The following is a 22,990-nucleotide window of genomic DNA, read 5'->3' as shown; positions in this document are numbered from 1 at the left end:
ACTTTGATTGTATTTTGATACTCTCGGGACTAAATACAACATTATCCAGAATGCAAATAAATACCGGTGCAGACATGTTTTTTTTTTTCAGGTTTTCACAAGATTAGTTTTACAAGATTTTTCTGAGCTTGGAGCTGAAGACCACACATTGGGTTATAGCACTTACAAAAATACTGAAGCATGTATGTATATAGCAGATACGTTGTCATCCATGCTGGACAACCCTGACCACCCCCCCCCCCCTCCAGGACACTCTGACAGCACTGCACAGCTCCTTCAGTGGCAGACGTTTACACCCGCGCTGTGTGAAGGAGAGATTCCGCCGCTCCTTCCTGCACGCAGCTGTCGGTGTCCAATCAAAACATTGGTAGCCAATCCACTGGCAACAGTCAGCTAGTTTAGTGTGTTTATGTATACATTCTGTTCTTTCAGTTTTTGTATACATGTATATATATTTATATTCTGTTTTATTGTGCAATTTCCTTTAATTTTCCCTCTTCTATCTCTACTGTGTACAGGCCCATGTGTATATATTCCTATTTGTCTGCTGCTGAAACTCTGTAAATGTCTCCCCGTGGGACGAATAAAGGACTTCTTATCTTATAGTTATGGCTTCTTATTTAACACTATCCTTGTTGTCATGTCCTTTAAAAAACAGGCTCGGAAACAAACAAATACAATAAAGGACAGGTTTCCCAATTTAGTCAAATTGTTGAGTTTTGAAAATTTGTACTGAATCCTTGGAGGTCATACAGCCGTGCGTAGATCAACTGCCTGAAATATGGGGATATTGTGCACTTCTGACCTCGCTGTCACTTTCACAGCCAAAGTGCTCGCCTCGCCTCAGCCTTTCTCAACCCTAACCGACCTCAGAATGGGGAGCAGGGTTATAGTTCGCTGTCTGGGGTTTCCTCTTTCAGGCTGAGTCTGGATAACAAGGACTAAAGAGGCTCTGACAGTGGCACAAGCTTAAACAAACACACACAGCAAAAGACTTCTGCCAACTGATGGGAAATACCTTCTTGGTTTTGTACTCAAGAGGTCAGGTCAAGTTTATTGAGTAGAGAGAAATCCTTCTCAGATTTTCACCCTTGTCCCCCCCCCCTACCCCCCCCCCCCCCCACACACTTGTAAGGCTCATTTGCAACCAATAAAGTTTTTTCATTAACACCAACACAGCATTGTCCTTTTATCTGAAGGAATTTCATTTTCCCAAGAGAAGAAGAAGAAGAAGGAGAAGAAGAAGAAAAAAAAAAAAAGGAACGACACTGACACACAATCCATCCTTTCTCTCTTTTTTCCCCATTTTCTCTCTCACTGTCACGTCGTTGGAGATGGGTAGGATGTCTGTCTGCTCAGCGCCAGGGGCTCTGACAATAATACGTTTCAAGTCAGAGAGAAGATGTGAAAGAGAGAAACATGTAGAGCCAGAACGATGGTGAGAAATCAAGATGCGTAAAAAAAAGAAAGCAAAAAAAAAAAAAAATGTTAGAAAGAAACTGTTGTGATACTGGAGCCTGAAGGCCGTGCTGAATGCAGGGCGTGGTTGACGGATACCGGGCTGAGTGAGGGGATATCTCAGTTGGATGGTTTGACTCCTCTAGTCAACCTATTGACAGGTTGCCGGTATGAACTCGTGTTTTCAGCAGACCATCAAAGCTCTATTCTAGTAAGTCCATTAATTTCCCTGCACCGTACACTTTTGCCACATTTGAACTGCAATACCATGCACATATCGGTATGTCAAGGTGTCCGTTAAAGGGAAATGAACACACTTGAAACGATTGAAGCTTTAACTAATGGCACTTTATTCTGTGAAGATCTTCGAAAGCATTTAAAGTATAGGGGTCAAAGCCCAACATCACAGTTAGTGTACAGCTAGGCAGTAATCATTGTTTATACACTCATAAATCAACAAATACAGGGTTGTCTTTTTCATCTAAAATAATTGCACTCAGGTGTAACATTAAGTGTTGTATTTTCTGTCTGTTTTTTTTTTTTTTCAACTGAAGCTTGGGGAAAGGGTAGGCACTAGGACCTGTTCTGAACCACAGGAGGGAGGGAGCCACTTTGGGACTCCTCTGACTAAACTTTTAGAACAATCCATTTCCCAAAGAGAGTGGGAGGGAGGCAGACAGAAGTGGATGGCCCTGGACCTCATAAGCAAGAGTGGGATTTGGAGCTTGGGATAGCAACCCCTGATGTGGAGAGAGTGAGGTGGAATATAGCAGATATTCTGTGGAGGTTTCACTGGGGGAGACCTGAGAAGAAGGAGCAGTGGTAAGTTCAGCTTGGTCTTCAAAAGCTCCCATTATTGCAATTGAGTGGGGTGTGTGTGGTGTTTAAAGATGGGTTATTATAGTTTAATGAAAATGTATGTCAGGTAAGATGATTCACACCTATTTCAAGTTGAACTGGAGAATCTGGATTGAGCCCAGCTACAGTTAGTCAGATCCAGTGTAGAAAATTCCATCTGGTTGTGGTAACACGCAGGAGTTCGTGTTGAAGGGTTAATAAGGTAAGGTTGTTATTGTTTGGTTCATGTGGTTTTTTTTTTTTTTTTGCTGTAAAAGTCAGTCGTGTAGAGTAGTTCCTATTGCATGTGCATTGGTAAAGGAGGGTGTGAAAAAGGAGGTTGTAAAGGTTAAGATTAGAGAGGGGGAAAAAAGTGGGTTCTCCAAACTTCAGACAACCCCTGGGACATCAGGTTACCTTCTCAGCTCCCCTCACTCGTGTTACACAACCCTCAAAAGACTTGTAGATTTCTGATGAGCTCCTATGTAAAAAAGTGAAGTCTTCTTCTGAGGTTCTCCTCAGGTGGGGGGCAGAGCCATGTGCTCATCTGGGTGTTTCGGTGATCATCTTCACTTCTATCTATGTGTGTGTTAGTGAATAGCTGTGTGGAGGGTTAAGCAAACATGTGTACCAAACACAGACCTGATGCCTGCCAGTCCCACAAGGGAATTCCTCACGGGGCTTTGACAGGAGAGGAATGTCACTGTGAAGCAACATTTACGCACACAAATAAACACCAAGCAGCAATGGTTTAAAAAGTACCATAGAGGTCTATTGTTGCTTTTTTTGGCCCAATCGCTCGAATGTAACCTTCCTTAATGCTAAAGAAAATGTAATAAAATAAAATAAAACAAACAAAAAATAATAATAATAAAAACCTGCTGTCATTGGAAGAGTACTATAATATTTAACTATTCAACTATTTGGTTTGGTTCCAATACTGATTTTTTGCGTTAGAATTAGCACTAACATTTGGATGTCAGGTGGGTGAGCTAAGTTTTCGTTCTGGTCTTCAAACTGTTTATTAGATCTAGATTTGCTGCTGATGCGTGCCAGAGGGCCAGCTGGCTGTGTTTTCGTCAATTCTTTGTCAGAGAAAAGCTGCACAAAGCAGGCTGTATATCTAACTTTACACTTAAACAGATCCAGGGTCTTATCTCTTCGGTTACAGCTGGATAATTCAGAGCACATTTTCCCCAAGGTCCAACTGAGTGACAACTACATGTGCTTTTATCAGTCTGCATATCATGGCAACCTTTTATCTCCATTAAGCATGGGTTGGCTTAGGGAAACACGTCACTTGGTTTTACATATTTATATCAATTTATTTGAGAGACTAAGGCAGTGGAATTAGGAGCATCTTCTGGAAAGTTACATTTTTATTTGAAGTATGAAGTATTTATTTGAACCCATTAAAATATATATTTTTTTTTTTAATTTTGGTGATTTCTGTGACTCGGTTTGATGTAATGAGAGAAGAATCTTAACTAGCATAGGCTACTGTTCCAACGTGGAGCTAATGCTAAAAACAGCTTAACCCGTTTGAACTAGTGTCCAAATGTGTATGGAGGGCAGATGGGCAGTGCTGTTTCCCCCTGCAGACAAAGATGTCTGTGATTATTCATGACCCTCTCAGGTTTCCCTTTGAAGCCGAGTTACAGCTTTCCCTATGTTATCACTGGTGTATTTGTGTGTGTGTTTGTGTGCGTGTGTGTGTGTGTGTGTGTGAGAGAGAGGATGAAAAGAGAGACACGGAAAGACTAAAACAATCAGGTTGAAGTGATCTTTAAAATCCACAGATGTTGCCACGGCACAATTGACCTTTAAGGAATTTCAGTCTGTCTGTTTTGTAGTTTGATTTCCAACCATCTCTGACCACGTGTCAAAGGGTCATTACGCACTCAAATGACAGCTCGCGCCTTGCATGTCGGGTCTGTCACTATGGTGTGTTAAGTGTCTACGTGAATGGGTGAATACTACTACCAGTAGCTGTGTTTCCGCTACCCTTGGAAATGCGCAAAATCTCAACAGCGCAATAAAAACTGATGATGAAAACATCGGAATTTCAGAAAAATACTCAAATATAAGCTTTTCCGCTTTCATGAGGAGGTTTTTCAGACGTTTTGATATTTTTTGATCCCTATGTTCTTTGTCCTGTATGTAATCCTTTTGTATATTGTTTTGTGTCTCGCCATGTCTCATTGTTAAGTGTGACATTATATTACATCAGCCTGTCTAGGGACAACAGATGGAAATTAGCCGTTGGCTATAATCTGGCATATTTACATCTTTTTGAATGTTCATTAATATGTACTGTCCCTACTTAAATAAAGAAAACGTGTCGCAAAAGCGCGATGGAAACACTTTTTTCGCAAATACACGTCACAGAAGGTGACTACTTTGGTCACAAGACCACTTCTCTCCGAGAAAATATTGCGAAGTAAACAGAGGAGGAGACCAGGACATTTCTTAGCATTATACTTAAAAAAATTATTACTGCTACATTAGATGTGAAACAACAAAGGAATGCAGAGTTTTTTACTCATTCCCCCTGTCCACAGCCACCACCATTACAGCTAGGCTTCACACTTGTCACTATACTGGCTCGATTACACAATATAATAAGCACAATATATTCTACAACTTCACATCTCACCCTCACTGTAAAACAATCTATTCTTCTCCACCCTTTCTATTTCCTACCTTGAGTGTCTCCTCCCTGCTCCCTTTCCCCTCCCCCTCCCTCTCCACTTAGGTGTAACACTCCTCTCCCTTTTTATATCCTCCCTATAATAAAAGATTTCTTACCCTTCCTTAGGGAGGGCTGGTGATGGTCACAATTAAGCCATAAAATAAATCAATTTATTTTATTGCAATAACAAAACATACATTGCTGTGTCATAATGATTGCACTTCTTGTAGTGTTGACCTTTGACAGCATGTGCAGACAAGAGAAAAAAAAAAAATATAAGGAGGTTCTGAGCGTCCGTCTTCCGGTGTCGAAGTCTCGCGGGATGAGATTTCACGTGAGTTACGAGGTTCCTGCCCAAAACAACCTTCAATGGAAACACTTTCAAACCACAATTTTACTTTGTCGACATTTAGAAATATCGCTTTTATTTTGCAAAAATTTGTAATGGACACCCAGCTAGTGTGATGTTGATGTGCTTTGTGATACTCATATGATAATAAAGTCCCATTGCTTTTTATATTTGGTTCCTATTTTATCTCAAAAAATTCTGATTTTGTCTGTTTATGTCCTAGAAGTTTATTAATTTCCAGATATAGTAAACTTAACTAATCTGATATAAACAGTAGTTTACCCCATTATGGCTTTTTTTTGTGTCAACATGTTCATTAATATCTTATCCTGCGTTACAATTTGTAAAATAACTTTCACTTACATTATGACCTGGAAGAGGAGCTGCCCTCTAACCACATGTAGGTGTGATATTGATGTAGGCTGTCGAGACTGCACAATGTCCTACAGGACACCTGGTCAGAAGAAGGCTGTGATAACACACCTGGATTTGTGTTTTTTATCCTCAGGCCTTTTGTCAAACTTAACATCGCCTAATGAGCACTGGTTCTTAACTGGTCTGGCATCAGGACCATGCATGCACTCACCAAAAAGCTCTTAAAGCAAGCCATGACTCAAATCTGGGGAAATGTTTAAATTGTCAATTACGTATTTTCTCCAGTAATTTAATTTGTGAAGTGAAAATTGAGGTAAAAAATTTCATAAGCACAAAAAAGCGAGAGAAAAGTCTTCAACATATTTTTTAAATGTGTGATTAAAACGTAGACACTGCACACTATCAGTAAAAACTAAATAACTAGCACATTACTGCATCAGCACCTACTTTTATAGGTATAAATTATCAATATTTTGCTACATTAAAAAGTACAAGATCTTAATCACTTTTTTTCACCATGAAAAAGCCCCACCACAACCACTAAAATCAGGTCTGTGACTCACAGTTGGGTTCCAAGCCCCCAATATATATATATATATATATATATATATATATATATATATATATATATATATATATATATATATATATATATATATATGTGTGTGTGTAGCGGTTAGTAGGGGGCTCCCTTTTCTTAATTAAGAAGTTAAGGCCACTTCCTGCCTAGTAGAGGAAGTGTCCTGAATAAAGGTCATCCATGTCGGGTGATCAGTCTCGACTGCTGCTGGCTGGTGACAGGTGTGTTTTTAATCGCTCCCTCGGTTTCTTTTTAGCATTTTAACCTGCTGTTTAACACATCCTTCTGGTTTTAGAGCTGTTTTAGGATTCTGGTGGCAGCTATTTCCCCCATTGTTTTGAGCAGTTTAAGGTAGGACAGGTATTTTAATATTTAGTTTATTTTTGTGTATTTGGGTTTTAACATCTGTTAACCTTTTAATTCCAGATTTTAGCCTGCTACTGTTTTGTTTAGAGTTTGTTTAGAACACTTTTTGGTTTGTTTGGGGTGGGGCTACTTCCTCTCCAGCCATCCTTGCTTAGTTGTGTTAATCTTGTTTTTATTTTTTTCAATTCTGTTTGGTCCTGGCTCAGGGGCTGTAATGTCTTAATTGAATGTGTACTTTTAATATAGACCATTGAGTGAAACCTAAATTTTAGTTATAGAAATAAATATTCTTTTTTTATCTTTTATGCTTACTCCTGGTCTTAATAAATTTGAATTCCATCGTTTGAAAACACTGTCTCTGCCTATTTTTTACAAACTTATCTGTGTCCTTGGAAATTATTATTGTTCTCGTTATTTTACCATTAGTTATTTTAAATTCAGTATCTCCTTGGTCATGGTATATATATATAGTTTTTTTTTTTTTTAAGAGGGAAACTTTGAATTAGAAATAACTCTTTCCCATTATTTACGTGATGTAATCATTAGGGTGCACTTGCTAGGACTGCTCAAAGTTAATATTTAAAGTAACATATTATTAAATATCAAAATACATATGTGTATATTTTAAAAACAACTGCTGTTTCTATAAAATGTAGGTTTATGTTTAGAAATCAAATTATTTTAGAATGAAACATTAGTAACAAATTTAACCTTTAATGCGTTCCAAGGAAAATCAATAACACCCCAACAGTCATTCGCACCAAAAAGGATAGGACTGGAAAAACCCATGACCTCATTTAAGTGACTCGATAATGTAACTTTTATTGAAAAAAAAAAAAAAAGTGTACCTGTATTGAACTTTAAATGCAAGTTCTATTAAAAATGATGTATAAAAGTAGATATTTAGATGGGTAAAAATGGCCATAACTTTTTGTGAAGCAACCACAAGTAATAAATGAAACGATTGTTGCCATCTACTTATTTCACGGGCTGGAATTTGACGAACAATGTCGTTTTGGATCTGCCATTAAGCAAGTCTCCAGCCAATTTTCCTCCTCAGAATCACTAGGATTTTCTCTCATTCTACTCCGTCAGGTTGTCCACTCGCTTCTGTCTAGGAGAGCGACGTGCCCCTGGTCCAGTATGAAAACAAGGCAGGTGATTCACAGCAATAGTGGCTAGGGGTGTGAATTGCCTGGCATCTGGCGATACGATTCATGTCCCGATATGATACGATATATCCCGATATTAAAGTATAAGGCGATTATTGCGTTTTGGTTTTTTTTCATATATGACTTAAGAACCAACTAATCTGTAATTGTGTACACCTTCATGAGCACATAATGTATGAAATATATTTTATTGGCATATTTTACACTCAAAACATTGGCTTTAACCTGCCATGTGCCAACAACTGAAAATAAAACAATAACACACAATCTGCCTTTGACTTTTAAACCAACTTTGACTTTAGTGCAACTTAACTGAGGTATATGCCTAGAACAACAAATAAATGGAGAAAGTTAGTACTTTCTTTTTAGATTTTATTGAAAAACACATCCTGGTCAACATGCCCAGGTTTCAGTGCACTTCTTTGTGCAGTTACAATGTCTTCTGCAGTGGAAAAGACTTTCCTGGTTAAATAAAGGTAAAAAAAAAAAATTAATTAAAAATAAAAAAAAAAATTGATATGGATGCATTTTGAATTGATCCGAGAATCGTGCGACGTAATATCGCGATATATCGCCCAATCAATTTTTTAGTGGCCTAATAGTGACAAAGACATCTCCAGACACGTCAAACAAATGTCCAACACGTCCATTTGTTGAATGTGAAGAAAAAACTGAATAAATAAGGATTTCAAAGGCAGAAAATTAGGTCAGTTGTAAAACAATGCCCCAGATACATCTCGGCTATACGTCACATCCAACCAAATTTGCCTGCTCCTTATTGTTGTTCCTTTAGTGTGAGATGAGATATCAAAAGTACCTGACCTGCTCTTAGGTAATGACGTCACCTTAAATCCACAGACGACAATGACACCCACACACTTTAAACTGCTTTAATACATTCTAACAAAAGCTAAACTTTAATGCTTCCTCATTCTCATGACTTTTCCTTACCTCTTAAGATAATTACTTTCAAGTGTGACACAGACAAAGCAGACCAAACCCAAAATCACATCCCACAAGTTTGTGATTCCAGCTGTAGCCTAATATTTTTGCATTGCCATTCTTCACATTCACATGGTACATGGCCTGGAATAAACCTTAAAATATCATGTAGTATTAATACGGCACATATTGTCTATAATATTACAAATCATGCAGCTCACTGTTTAGACATGCATATTTGCTATAGCTTTCTAGTTTTATCTTTACATGAAAATGGTGAAACATTAAATGTACATTAGAGATAAAAAGAAGGCAATGTATGGCAAAGCTTATGTTTTCAACAACAAAAATATACAGTACCTGGAGTTTAAAGATTAGAAATATTAAAGTCATGATGTGGTTTTCCATTGGGCAAAGCTTATACTATGCACAGCATGGGGTAAGAACATGTGGTGTAAGGTGAAACAGCTGACAGGTCGGCCTGGAGTAAGTGAGAAAGGTAAAAGGTCAGAGTTCAGCCTGAGGGTTAAAAACAACGACCTCACAGTCACAGCAGGTCAGAATCCTGAATTCTAAGATACAAAGGCAGAGAGGGCATCGCAAGGTAAAAAAACCTGATGTCACATTTCTGCTGTAATTAATGTTGGCATTTTCTTTGCAAACAATTTCTGTCATGACTGGGAGAAAAAGTTCCTTTGAAAGATTGGATAGATGGTGTTTGACGTTCCCAGTTTAAAGGATTTAGATGGGACTGGTCACACAGGAGCAAGGTTCATCGTGAAAACCTATCTACAAGGCGTATTAGGGCCACATATAAAAACAAAATAAAAATCTGGGCACTGCAAGATTAAAGTAGTAATATGTCGAGAATAAAGTTGAAATTTTATGAGAGTGATGGAGAATGTGGAACATTTAGTGAGATTATACTTATTCTTTAGGTTTCACACGTGACAAAACACTCAGCCTTTTGGCCTATCTTCATCACTTTGCAGATGTTTGCATTTGTTCCAACCAAAGAATCAGACAGATTTGGAGCAAATAGCCTCTTTTTTGGAGGAAGAACTGGCTGGAAGTGGTTGATTTAAGGGCTACTTCCAGCGAGATTCATTTTGTCTTTTTTTAAGATAGTTTGTTAAGTTGAGATTTTGTTTATTCAGACAAGATTCCTTTGGAGTTCTGCTGATTGCCTTTGAAGTGAAACTTCAAAGGCAATCAGCAGAACTCCACTGATGAAGACTGGCAGTTGACAGTCGAAACATGTCAGGAGACAAAATTTCCTGAAAAACCTTATATGAATAAACAAAAGCTCAACTTAACATAAGATTTAAGGGCTATCGGTGTTAGCTGTGTTCACTTCAACAGGGAATTCTGTGCGCTATACCAAGTGTTTTTAAAGATATGGCTTTATTCCCATGGAAATTATTACTGTTCTCCAAAAAAATGACTAATCTTGTAGTGCTCAGATTTATTTCAATTAAAATGTGGCCCAAATACGCAGTCGTAGAAATCTAACGATTTAAGGATGATACGTATTTATGATGATGTTCAGATAGTGTCACGCCTCTGCACTCTCTGATTTATTCCTCTGAATGCAAGTCAGCGGTAATATCAGACTAATCTGATTTTGGCAGGTGCCTTATCTAAAAGGTACAAATTCCTGTGTTGGTACATTTTTCTTCTTACATATATATAAATATATATATGGGTGTGTGTGCACTGTACATAGCTTTTAAAGAAGACACTTTGGTGTGCAGACATGCCTCTTCATTCCACATTAAATGCCTCTATGATTTTCAGCTATGTCTCGTATCGTTTCAGGCATGTGCACACAGTCCAAACACAGTTGCTGATAAATCATCAAAATTACCTGGGCACATTCTGAGACCTACAACAACAATGTTGTCATCTTAATCTGTTGACTCAGTGCATGTCAGCTGATTTAAAGTGTTTCACCACAACCTTTTTTTTTTTTTTACATGTTTGGTTTAATGTGGTGTCAGTGACGTCTCACTTTCACCTTTTTTTCCCTTTTCATTCTAATTGGATGTGGAACTGCTGCTTGTCTTGGCATGACTGTTGCTTGTCCCTTTTTGCATTTCAAGTATTTAAATGAATGATTATGTGGGATTTGCCGCCTACTTGTTACGGTAGCCACAACAACACAAACTCATACCGCACAGCAGTACAAAAGATATTCAGAGGATGTGTGAGTAATGCACATGTATAGGGATGTAACGATTAATCGTAAGGCAGTTAAAAATCGATTCATAGGTATCACGGTTGATATCGATTTTCTGAAAATTTAATCGCAGTACTTTTTTTAACCAGTTATCCACAAGTGTAGGCGGCGGGCGGAGTCTGCTAATACTTTCTTTCTGGCCGCCTTCTACTCTCAAATATGTTAATAAATGATTCATTTCCCCTTAAGCACCGAAAGAATATCTGTAATATTACTTGACTATCTGTAAAAGTCACGTTTTTCTATTAGCTCTGTCTGCTAGCATAGCTTCTCTTCTTCACTGCAAGATGTCTGCATGCCAACCGACCACTGGGTTACCAGCGCCCTCTGCTGGTCCAAACAAATATGACGTAAATCAGTGCAATGACGGTTTTTTTTTTTTTTTAAAGTCCAATTGTTAAGGCACAAAATACATTTCAGTTGCACTTTTAAAAGAAAAAGAACTATTATGCAGTTTTGCATTGTTTATTATTGAACCAGAATTTAAATTAATAGGCTTCATTTTCATTTGTATTATTCCTTTATTTATTTCATTCAATATTTATTTTTAGTTAAATTGCATTGTTTTGAATTGTTTATCAAGGAATTCTTTTGACAATGAAAAATAAAAGGAAAATAGTATAGTATTTTCTAGTTTTTTCCCCAAAAAAAAATTTGTCTACAGTCCCATTTTGTAAAACAAATCGTGAGAGAATCATATCGTGAACCCAGTATCGTGAATCGAATCGTATTGAGAGTTGAGTGAATCGTTAAATCCCTACACATGTATATACCTGTATGTTTGTGTTGGATACGCATTAATCACATCCAACCGCCCCTAGCCAAAGGATATAATTGTAGACACTTATTATGCAAATTTGAAAAATGCAGAGCATGCAGAAGGAAGAGCCACCAGTCGATCATAGCAGGCTAGTTCACACATGGCTAAAAGATAAATCATAACATGTCATTGTAGTTCAAGTTGTTTCAGTCAAACATCAATGACTTTCTCCATCTATGCCTTTGATATATCCGTTTTATCTGTGGTCGGGTTTTTGTCTGTGTCTAAAAATGAGAAATAATCATTCGTCATGGGGGTGTTTCAGATCACTGACACTGGAAAAACTGGACTTTTCTTTCCGCTGGATTCTCTACTTAGCCCATGTATCACATTCCATGCTGAACATCTAAACATCAAATACAGGTCACACAATGATACACAGACACACATGCACATGCAAGCAAACAATAAACACAGAGTCTTCCAGGAAAGTAGCCACTTTATGTCTTTCAGCACAGCTGAACATGGCGTGCTGCTAACAGACAGAGGATGGGCCTGGGAGTTCCCATGCAGACAGGTGGCTACCATCAGCCAGACAGGAGGGGGGAGGGGGGATGGGAGGGAGATAGGAAGAGAGAGACAGGAGGGCGCAGAGAGCGACGCAAGAGCTTAGAGAGAGTGATGACAGCATGATATGAAGACCACACAAGACAGAAAACAGTCAGGTCAAGTCTTTGGTGCTAAGTGTGAGACTGCATTCACAAACACAAAGAGTGGAACTCACATTTTGTAGCTAATAAACCAAGCAGTAGTTGGTCATCTTTTATGCTTACTCTGGTAACTTTTTTTTGTTTGTTTGTTTTTTTTGCTTTGATAAATTCTGCTTTTAATAGTAAATTTTCTTCCGATTATATTACATTTAGCTATCACCTTGAATCCTGCTGTTTTCATTATTTTTCAATCACCTGGGTACACGTTAGATTTTCCACTCAGGCACATGAGGTTTCAAATACCCCTCTAGCTCCGCCTCTCAATTCTTTGCAAAAAGCAAAACTAGTCTACGAGTTGCAGTGATAATTATCAACATGGTTCTACAACAGTTAGTTCCGATCAAGTAATTTAATTGGACAACAACAGACATTCCAAGAGTGCTGATATAAAGTAAAAACAACACCGGGACTTCTTACGAATCATATCACTCCGCTGTAGAGCTGATTCAAATACCGTTAACATCTTGGGCTACACACCACAGTAAACTGTGTGTGGAACTATTTTTGTTGGCCAAATGATTTAATAAACAACATGGTTCTCAGCAGGAATTTTTCACAGCATAGGGGGCGTGATGCGCGAGCACGGAAAATTATCTCTGAGGGCCAAAAATAGTGAAGTAAATCAAAAGTTTTTTTTTTTTTTTTTTTAATCTTTGTTACTGCCTTACTTTTAGGGGTGTGCCATCTAATGGACCTCAAGATTTGATTTTGATTCAGGGTGCTACGATTCGATTAATCAACGATTATTACGATATTAATGATTATCTCAATTTTTGTGCATCTTTTTTTCTTTTCCTCACTTTATGGCTATTTCATACTTTTAAACAAGGTATATGTGTCGGTATCCCTTCATTAAAGTAACCAAACAAATGTATCACTATTATCTTTATTTATCTCAAAGAACCAAATCCAACTGTAATCATATACCAAAAGAAATAAATATATATATAAAAACAACTAAAATATTAGCTTGTTCAGCTAATTATACTGATGTAACACAAAAGCTCATTCAGTAAAATCAAGACATCCAAACAAAACTTAAATGAGCTGCATAAATCACACAAGAAACTAAACAAAGCAACATTAAAAACATATAAAACCTACAATATCAGCTCTCATAACACTTGCAAAATTTGGGTTTTTAAATAAAAGGTGGATGGATAAAAGAACACAATGAATTATTAATGCCAGGGACTATAAGTGCTGAGACAAATGTGCAGCTACTCATCATCATCATCTTCATCATCATTGCTGTCTTGACTTTCAAATTATTTTGAAAGGAAAGGAGCTGATCAACAAGCTTTGCTGTGCAGTTACACAGACAGGTCAGGTGGGTGGGTGGCCGACATTGCCACTGACCCCTCGCGCCGGGGGCGAGGGGGCTCTGCGAGGTAACTATGTCCATGGCCCCAGTAAGTGGCGACTTGGGAGCAGGGCGGTGCCTTTGCCACTGGGCCCTTCCAGGCCACAGTATGTTTGGTTCTCCGCGCACAGCGGAATCTGGACTGTACGCACTCCTCGGAGCTTAAATACGTGGACGTTATTACAGTTAGGATGCACACAGGCAGCATCAAGGGCAGCTAAAGGGCTGTAGGGATCCTTAGGTAAAGACGGAAGCGTCCGAGCCAAACGCCTGTAGTATACGGTGCGGCTGATGAATGTGTTTTTAAAAAGAGAGTTAAAACAACCCGTGCACACCAGGGAATCCCCTTTGTGTCAAAGTGTGCAACAATTATTACGACGGTACCAATTTAAAAAAAGGAAAAAACAACAGAAAATCCTCCCTATGTTACCGAAAACTGAACGTGGGGGCGCCATTGCTCAGTAGTGGAGCAAAATTACAACGTCAGGGGCCCCTACGCTCTGGCAAGAACCCTGAACAAACAAATTATAATCTCTTGTCACTTATTACAGTTAACTAATGAAATGCCCTTGTCGAAGTGTTGTATGAAAGCAAAGATAAGCTCAAGGCCGACCGAATCACATCTTGTTCGATATTGCTTAAGTATCACTCCAACTGAAGACACGAGACTGAATAAGATGGGACATTTTAGCTGCAGTCAGTAAATGTTTTTAGCTTGCTTACACACGCACAACTACTTATTTGTAAGTAAATAAAGTAGAATTGAATTAAGTCATAAAATATTTATTTTGAATTGAGGCTGCTGTCTAATCAAACAGGTTGAGACAGTAGATATTACAGTGATAGAAAACCTTCTCATACCCAAATTAAAGTTTATGAAATGAAGGCGATCATCTCTAATATTCTGGTAGTTTAGTTGAGGCAAGGTAACTTTGATATAAGTCATGACAGCCAATGATCATTTTTCAAAAATCTAATCTTTTAAAAATAAAACATATCACCATAATCTGCTCAAGTAATGTCAAAGTTAATCAGCCTTGACTGTGTTGTGAATGACTGTGAATGACAGGGTTAAAGCAAACGTATTTGATTGGCATCTTAAATTAGTCAATCTTCCCCTGCTGTAGCTGACATAAAGCATGCAATAACAATAAAGAGGGGCAGTTAAAGTCGATAGCGTGAAAGGATGTGAAAGCAGGATGGTGTCAGGTGAGTATTTTGCAATAATATCCTGGAGCTAGACTCTTGTACTTACACATTTTTTTATGCCGTGCATGTTCAACTGCGAGTTACATTACATTAATAAAACATATAGGGATGCACCGAAATGAAAATTTGTGGACAAAGCCGAAGCCGAATAAAATACAAACGCTTGGCCGAACACCGAAAATTGAATATGGTTGAATAGTGCATAAATAGCCTAGAATACATTTTTAGACATGTTTTTTAAAGAAAGTAAATTATTGAATATTCTGACATTTTTTTTGTTTTGCTTTTCAAAAAAAGCACAACAAAGTTTTTCATTTATATTAGCCCTTCAAATAAAACAAAACATGCATTCCCAATGCATTAAAGGGGAGGTATGATGAAAAAAATCATTTTATAATGGTTTTGCTACAGTGATAAACATCCCTTTAGCCTCATTCGGAGGGACAAAGTTGAAAAAGTTCTGATTCCTCCCTCCTTTGTTATTCCACATTTTGGAAAAAGTCTGCTCCAAACGGGCGAGTTGGATTTTGCCCACGTTGGCAGGTGACGTCACACGCCGAAACTCCTCCTACTGGCAATCCTCTCTCCTCCAAACACTGACATAATACACGCCTCCCAGAATGTGAGCTCCACCCTCTCCAACTATCAAACAGCTAAAAGAAACACTGTGGTTTAATATAGAATACATATTATACTTTATTGCCATATGTGTAAATGCAAACTGCACTACTGGACTCCCAAACTGCACTACTTTTTCTGCTGCCGATTGTGTTGGTCACTGCTTGGAGCCACGGACCCATTGTTTACAACTATCAGCTGTTAGCACTCCGTGCTAATGCTACAGCAGCCTATGCAGCGAGACCCGACATCACTTGCAAACTGAGGAGGAAACGATGAGGATGTTTACGGATTCGTGGCTCACAGCGCTAACATCGGACTCTGTTGTGGAATTGGACGGCTTCTAACTTTTACGCGGTCACGGACGACGGAGAGCGGAAAGGAGAGAGTCTGGCTGTGTTTGTGTGTGGAAAGGAGCTGCTGCTGTTGACTCAAAATCACTGCACTTTGTTTGATTGCGTCATACGCTAATACGCTACTATATGGCCTTGCTTTTAACTCACTCCACGAAGGCCGAATGTGGCTTTTTTGCACCGTATATTTGGTGCATCCCTAAAAACAATGTCTAATGCAACATATCTAATTTACATCTATTAACACTGATGCCAATAGTATCAGACAATAGAGCAGCATTAACGGAATGTTTGAGCATAATTTGAGTCTGAGCTAAGTAATTTGCAAACTTTGCTAATGCAAGAGTTATCAACATTAATGCAATCACCCATAAAATATTACAAAATATATTACACACAATGTAACTACGACATACCGTATTATGAGTTATTCATTTGACTGAAGTTGTTCACGACTCGTACACATGCACAAGTTGTAGTTCATCTGGAGTTTTAACTTGTGTTGGAAATTTTTTTGTCGACTTTTGCAGCTATTATCCAGAGGTGTAAAGAATACTTATATATCCTACTCAAGTAGAAGTACTGTTACTTGATTGAAATTGTACTCAAGTACAAGCAAAAAGTAGCTCAATTAAAAGTACTCTAAGTAAAAGTTACTAGTTACTTTCACCCTCCACGTTTATTTTTGGTAATAAATCTCATATATAAACTTAAAAATTAAGAGATTTAATCTTGTACAATTGGAACTTAATTTATTTATATATATATATATATATATATATATATATGTGTGTGTAAATACTTATTTTTATATAATATAACACCAATGAATTCATTTCGAAATAAAAAAATTTTGTATAGCTACATTTATGAACTTTAAAACCGATGCTGTTTTGGTGCCGCGCATTTACAGTGGTGTACAAATTTAAACATTAGTCAAAGAAATCACAAGGACACACAAAATACAGTTTTAAAAAGAAAGGTTTTATTAATGAGGAAGAAAAAAAATCGAAGTTACATGGCCCTGTGTGGAAAAAGTGCTTGCTCCCTAAACCTAATAACTGGTTGGGCCACCCTTAGCAGCAACTACTGCAATCAAGCATTTGCGATAACTTGCAATGAGTCTTTTACAACGCTGTGGAGGAATTTTGGCCCACTCATCTTTGCAGAATTGTTGTGATTTAGCCACATTGGAGGGTTTTTGAGCATGAACTGCCTTTTTAAGGTCATGCCACAGCATCTCAATAGGATTGAGGTCAGGACTTTGACTAAACCACTCCAAAGTCTTTATTTTGTTTTGCTTCAGCCATTCAGAGGTGGACTTGTTGGTGTGTTCTGAATCATTGTCCTGCTGTAGAACCCAAGTTTACTTCAGCTTGAGGTCACAAACAGACGGCCGGACAATCTCCTTCAGGATTTTTTGGTAAACAGCAGAATTCATGCTTCCATTTATCACAGCAGGTCTTCCAGGTCCTGAAGCAGCAAAACAGCCCCAGACCATCACACTGCCACCACCATATTTTATTGTTGGTATGATGTTCATTTTCTGAAATGCGGTGTTACTTGAACGCCAGATGTAATGGGACACAGACCTTCCAAAAAGGTAAACTTGTCTCGTCAGCCCACAGAATATTTTCTCAAAAGTCTCAAAAATGAGATGAGCCTTAATGTTCTTTTTGCTTAGCAGTGGCTTTGGTCTTGGAACTTTGCCATGCAGGCCATTTTTGCCCAGTCACTTTCTAATGGTGGAGTCATGAACACTGACCTTAACTGAGGCAAGTGATGCCTGCAGTTCTTTAGATGTTGTTGTGGGGTCTTTTATCACCTCTTGGAGGAGTCGTCGCTGGGCTCTTGCTGTAATTTTGGTCGGCCAGCCACTCCTGGGAAAGATCACCACTGTTCTGTGTTTTCGCCATTTGTGGAAAATGGCTCTCACTGTGGTTCGCTGGAGTCCCAAAGCTTTAGAAATGGCTTTATAATGTTTTCCAGACTGATAGATTTCAATTAGTTTTTTTCTCATTTGTTCCTGAATGTCTTTGGATCTTGACATGATGTCTATAGCTTTTGAGGATCTTTTGGTTTATTTCACTTTGTCAGGTAGGTCCTATTTAAGTGATTTCTAGATTGAGAACAGGTGTGCGGTAATTAGGACTGGGTGTGGCTACAGAAATTGAACTCAGGTTTGATCAATCACAAATATGTTTTAACAGGAGCTGGGGGCAAACACTTATTCACACAGGGCCATGTAGCTTTGGATTTTTTTTTTTTCTTTTCTTCCTCATTAATAAAACCCTTCATTTAGAAACTGCATTTTGTGTTTACATGTATTATCTTTAACTAATGTTTAAATTTGTTTGATGATCTGAAACATTTAAGTGTGGAAAACATGCAAAAAAAGGAAGAATTCAGGAAGAGGGCAAACACTTTTTCACACTACTGTACATGCAATTACATTTAATCTGAATGCTCGGCTATGATGTGATACATTTGATTGTCGCCTGGTCATTTAATTTTTTTGGAGTTTCACAATGTCATTGCTGATTTCAAAACAAAAAATAGAATTTACTCAGTAACGGATGGGTGTAGAAATGCAATGAATTACTTTACTTCTTTTAAAACGTACTTAAGTACAAGTAAAATTACTGATTTAGAAACCTACTCAAAAAAGTACCCATAAAAGCAACTCAATTACAGTAACGTGAGTATTTGTAATCCGTTACTTTCACCTCTGCTTGTATCTACAGCTTTCTGTAAAGGAACAACTTCAAGCAGTTTTTATGTTTTTCATTAAAGTTCTGTGCATGTGTGCTACATACGATGCAACTGGCCCTGAAAGCTAAAGGTGTTTTGAAAATAATATTAATAATACTATGTGGGAGTACAACGTATCACCATGAAGATAAAGCTTCAATACTGTCACCTGCAGTGGTCCGTACTCCGTAGTTGATTTTAACTGCTATTATTCAGACAACCATCAATAATCAACATGACATAAAACCACACATTAAAGATAGTTAGATAACTATACAGCATTTAGTCAGGTAGGTTAGTTAGTCACTCGTGGAGTCAAGATTCTGGCCTAGTTTTTATTAAACATACTCTACACTAAAGTGCAGTATGTATTATGTAAGTTCACTCTAATCATATTGTCAGGTAATGAGTTCTTACTCTTAGCTTTTAAGCTGCTATTCAGTAGTAGCCGCTGATGAGCCAACCGTAGCCTGAGATGTGCAGAGACACAAAAATTGGTTGTTTTCGATTGTGTTTACTAAATTAAAAAGAATTATAGCAACAAGCAGTTAAACAATAAACCCACACTATAAACAAATATTGTATTTTCCTCAATTCAGATTTCCATATAATTCATTGATGTTCATCCATCTAAATTGCAGCCTTCAATCTGGACAGAAATGCCTGTAAGGATCAAAGTTGCCCATCTTTTGCTGGGGTTTTCCCAGACAATCAAAAGCAACATGAGCAAACCTCAGTTCAAACAACGCAGATGGTTTTAGGGCTCGACTTCTTTGGGTTTTCAGAGACAAAAGCAGAAACTTGATCTTCGGCAGCTCTGAAACGGTTGTGTTTTTTTTTTCCCACTCTGCAGCACCAAGCAAAGGCAAAGCATTTTTCAGTATCTTTTCAAAAAGACTAAAATCTAAAATAATCCTTTAACCGTGACATTAAACTCATCTTTACTCCATTAGCGTTTACTTAATACTGTTTTCTTTTATTGCTTTTTTTTTATTCCCTGCTACTATTTGTGGAAGTTCAAAGCCATTTAACAGCCTGTTTGCATTCAGCCTTGCATTTCTCGTTGCTATTTTATGATTCATTCATCTGTCTTTATTTTGTATGTGGTCAAACAGGAATGTGGCACTCTTTGGACTGCTTTGGGATTTTATATTCTCACTAAGAAGAGCGGAGTTTTAATCACAGCCACGTCAAAAAAAATTAACCATTTGCCGTGAGAGTATTGTTGAATGTCAAGGTCATAATATAAACTAGGGGTCTGGAAAACATACTGTATTTATCATTGTGTACATTCATGTCTTCCCACGTATAGTGGTCCTGTCCAGGAAGAGGGTGGGTTGACTGGGAAGGGTTCAGTGGAATACCTTTCACTAAATCAGATAAAGCACTGTTATAGTTCAATGCAAAAAGGAAATGCAACAGGTGCAGAAACAAAATTGTAAATTGACAATTTTGTTCCAGAAAATCCCAAATCTGTACTTCCTGTTATGTTGCTTATAAAGATTCATATTGTACAGCAGTGGAGGTGTTTTTTCATTTCTGGGGAAATCTTCTGTGGGTTAGCCAATAAATACATTTTAATATCGTCTTCTATCCTGATCAAATAGCTGAGGGCTATTCCAGGTAAATCGCAGGGCTTTGGAACAAAAATAGTTGCTGTATGCACACATACACACACACACACACACACACACACACACACACACACACACACACACACACACACACACACACACACACACACACTTTAGAGAGTGTTTAATTCCCTAACCTCCATTCTTTAAACAGGAAACCAGTGTATCCTGAGAAAACCCACACACACACACACTCTGAAGAAGACAATCTATCGCTCATCAGAAAAATCTGGGCCTGTGTTAGATTAAACTTTGCCTCCAGTCAACAACATTGTTTACTGTTTACTGTACACACATTTACAGGCTTACAGGCTTACTGAAGACTTTTTTTTTTTAGTGAAATCTAATCGTGATCCCGTTCAACATGCGTTGTGCGAAAGTTAGGTCAGCTAAAAGCTTGTTTGTTTTGGATTCTCACAGAAACGACACAAGGATTGAATCTTTCTGTTTTGACAAATAATTGTTGGACCTTCTGTAAGGCAACGTGTATGTGACAACATGGAAAGGCTGAACTTACGCTGCAGTGCATGTCTCTGCTTTCACTCAGGGTTGCCATTGTAAATAAAACAAGACAATGGAACAAACATTGTGTCAAGACAAAAATGTGCAGCATGTGGCATGATCACTGGGCTGTTGATGTGTGACTGTTACAGTAGATCTCAAAAATAATACAAATGATATGCTGTACACTAGTGCGTCTGAGTTTGCTCACTCGTGTGTGTGTGTGTGTGTGTGACATAACCTTGCCATGTGTGATACAGACAACAAATATCACTTTACATTATCAAGCATGAGTGTTCAATTTAATGTGATCCTTACATAATCCTCACATAGATTACAACATACTGACATCTGTATCCTTTGATGTCTCTCACATGTTATTTATGTTTTTCACAACTGGCAGAAATTAAAATATGGTGTAAATGTGTGGTTTTTTTTCATCCTTCTCCTATTTTTACATCAATGTGCAATCAGAAGGACTATCTGCTAAAAAGGGCAACGCAAGTAGATGGTTTTATAAAATACTATTTTAATTTATTTACTACCTGCATTTATGAGATATATTTACAAGATGAACTACCCAAAGTTGGGGAATATTTGATGTCAAAATATGAATGATATGCTGTCAATTCGATAGGATAAATAATTGACAGTAGGGATGTAACGATTCACGCAACTCCCGATACGATTCGATTCACGATACTGGGTTCACGATACGATTATATCACGATTTATTTTACAAAATGGGACTGTAGACAAATGATGACAGAAAAATAGTCCTTTATTTTTATACTGTACTATTTTCCTTTTATTTTTCATTGTCAAAAGAATCCCTTGATAAACTATTCAAAACAATGCAATTTAACTAAAAATAAATCTTGAATGAAATAAATAAAGGAATAATACAAATGAAGAAGAAGCCTATTAATTTCAATTCTGGTTCTATAGTAAACAATGCAAAACTGCATAATAGTTTTTTTTTTTCCTTTTTAAAAGTGCAACTGAAAATTTATTTTGTGCTTTAACAATTGGACTTTAAAAAAAACAAAAAAAAAAAAAAACAGTCATTGCACTGTATTTACGTCAGATATTTGTTTGGACCAGCAGAGGGCGCTGGTAACCCAGTGGTCGGTTGGCATGCAGAAATTCTTGCAGTGAAGAAGAGATGCTACGCTAGCAGACAGAGCTAATAGAAAAAACGTGACTTTTACAGATATTCATGTAATATTACAGATATTCTTTCGGTGCTAAAGGGGTAAGGAATCATTTATGAACATGTTTAAGAGTAGAAGGCGGCCAGAAAGAAAGGAGTATCAAAATTAGAAATACATTAGTTTGTTTTGTTACATTATTTCTTTGATATGGATTCTGATTCTGATTCTGATTTGTTTTAAACACTGTAAAGCCAGAATTTAAATGAATAGGCTTCTTCGTCATTTGTACTATTTCTTTATTTATTTCATTCAGGATTTATTTTAAATGAAATTGCATTGTTTTGCATAGTTTTTCAAGTGATTCTTTTGACAATGAAAGAAAATAGTACAGTGTTTTTATTTTCGAAGGAAAAAAAAAATATATTTTTCAGTCATCATTTGTCTACAGTCTCATTTTGTAAAATAAATTGTGAGAGAATGGTATCGTGAACCCAGTGTCATGAATCGAATCGTATCGGGAGTTGAGTGAATCGTTACATCCCTAGATGCTAGCTATCTGTCCGATATTAGAGAAAACAAAATGTATATATATACATACATTGTTTTTATTGGATTTATTGAGGTTGTTTTAGGGTCTTCTATTATTTATTTTTTTAATAATTTTATTTAATTGTAGAATATATACATGTTTAAGGTTAAAATGTATGTAACCTACTGGTTATTAAATAAATGGATCAGTTTTTCTCATGGTGTTGATGATTTTGTTCTCTTTTTCAGTAACACTTGATCGAGCCTTTTCAAACAATCCATACAACAAAATAAGTAATAAAAGTATGTATGATTCTTGCTGATATCGACATCAATACT

At 37.3% G+C, this 22,990-nt stretch overlaps 1 protein-coding gene across 1 annotated transcript in view; it reads left to right on the top strand.

Moving 5' to 3' along the window:
* The first annotated feature begins 2,122 nt into the window (after positions 1-2,122).
* ngfa (nerve growth factor a (beta polypeptide)) overlaps positions 2,123-22,990 on the top strand; it is a 33,725-nt gene continuing 12,857 nt past the window's right edge. The window contains exon 1 of the mRNA XM_028452329.1: positions 2,123-2,280. The gene's annotated coding sequence lies outside the window, so the exon portion shown is untranslated. The remainder of the gene's footprint in view (positions 2,281-22,990) is intronic.

Source organism: Gouania willdenowi, chromosome 7 (genome assembly GCF_900634775.1).
Source record: "Gouania willdenowi chromosome 7, fGouWil2.1, whole genome shotgun sequence".
NCBI classification, from domain to species: Eukaryota; Metazoa; Chordata; class Actinopteri; order Blenniiformes; family Gobiesocidae; genus Gouania; species Gouania willdenowi.
The sequence above is the reverse complement of the archived record's forward strand: the minus strand, read 5'-3'. Positions and strand labels throughout refer to the sequence as shown.